The 1,608-nt window shown below is 43.8% G+C and overlaps 1 non-coding gene across 1 annotated transcript; it reads right to left on the minus strand.

The window, feature by feature from the left end:
• Window positions 1–852: 852 nt before the first annotated feature.
• TRNAK-CUU (transfer RNA lysine (anticodon CUU)) lies at window positions 853–925 on the minus strand. Its single transcript has one exon. It is a non-coding gene; the product is annotated as a tRNA-Lys (tRNA).
• Window positions 926–1,608: the final 683 nt, after the last annotated feature.

Here is a 1,608-nt window from a genome sequence, read left to right on the forward strand (position 1 = left end):
CAGGCCCATTGCCAGTACCTGGACAGGCTTAGGATCCAGCAGATCCTTGGCTGGACCAGGTCTGCCCCCTCTCCACTTCCATGATTTTGGAGGTTTACACTGGTTACCTGATGGCAGCAATCCACCTTCACACCTCTTCTGCTGTGGAAATTGGACCCCAATTTCTTTCCTTGTCTATACAATCAGGGCAGTTGCACATTTAACTTTGAGGAATGACCCGGCAGCTGCTCTGCTCAGATGCTCAAGATCATTCCACAGTGCCTCCATATGATGAGATGCTTTGAAAATGGGAGATAATGGGCTTCGGATGGAAATGGATGGGTAGTTCCAACCAGGTAGACTTCGACTCATTTGTCTGAAAGTCCGTGTTAATTATGCATGCATGGGATGTGTCTTCCTGGGCTGAGATGCATTTGTAAGGCAGCCAGCAGTGATGGATGAAATGCAAGAACAAGATCTAAACAACCCCATTAGATTGCTTCTATCAGATCGTTTCTGCTCTGGGGTGTTTGGAATGTGGGCTCTGGCTCAAAACTTCTGCTAGCAGTCCAAGCATATGCAGCTCATAGATAACTTTTAGGAAATATTGTTATATACCAACAGGTAATAAAGAAGGGAGAAAGGAACATCTTGAGTCAATCAGACATAGCTCCCCCCCCCCCATATCCAACATGTGCCAGCATCTTCATGTGTGTGCAGTCTAAAAATATGCAACTGTATGTTCATAGTTTTTCCTCTCTGCTAGTGGGGAGAAAGCACTAATTGTTTACAGTCATAGACTCATAGAATTGTAGATTTGGAAGGGGCTACAAGGGTCATCAAGTCCAACCCCCTACAATGAAGGAATGTTTTTGCCCAATGTGGGGCTCAAACCCATCACCCTGAGATTAAGAGTCTCATGCTCTACCAACTGAGCTATATAGGCTCTATCTCAGGACAGGGGAACCTTTGGGCCTCCAAATGCTATTGGACTTCAGCTCCATTCATCCCTGACCATTGGCCATACTGGCTGGGGCTACTGCTGTGCTGAAATCTGTCCTACCATTTTCTCAAAAGGTTCCCTCTACTCCAGGAAAAAGGCTTCCATTATCCTGCCTCATTCTCAGGACAATTGAGGATTTCTTTAAATTTCCAGTGGATTCAGGGTTTCACTTACTTTTCACAAGGAAAAAGCTGGTGGTGTTTTTTTTCCTTTCCAGCAAACATTTCCCCAGTCTCACTGAAGCCTTCCTGGCTGCCTGCACTTCCTGATCTGAAAAAACCCCACAGGAATGTTGGAACTGCCACAACAGGGATCATTCAGTCTGCAACTTAAGGGTTATTTTTGTTAATGTTAAAAACTAGCCCATAGGGGCAGAAGTGCTGCTGAGCAACCAAGCAGAGTGGAGTGACTTTCACTGAGGCACCATATTATGAATACACAACCAACCAACCAATAAAGTAATAAGCAAATTTGAAGAACCCGCTTACAGTATGTAGAGAGATTTGGTAATTTGTTTAATGACAGAATTTTAGATGATTTTAGTCACTTTTAAATAAGGAGCCTGGGTTTTCTTTCATGCTACATTGTACTGTTCTGTTGCTTCCTTGTAAAACAAAATGAATACA

The sequence above is a fragment of the Podarcis raffonei genome, chromosome 9 (assembly GCF_027172205.1).
Source record: "Podarcis raffonei isolate rPodRaf1 chromosome 9, rPodRaf1.pri, whole genome shotgun sequence".
In the NCBI taxonomy this organism is placed as follows: Eukaryota; Metazoa; Chordata; class Lepidosauria; order Squamata; family Lacertidae; genus Podarcis; species Podarcis raffonei.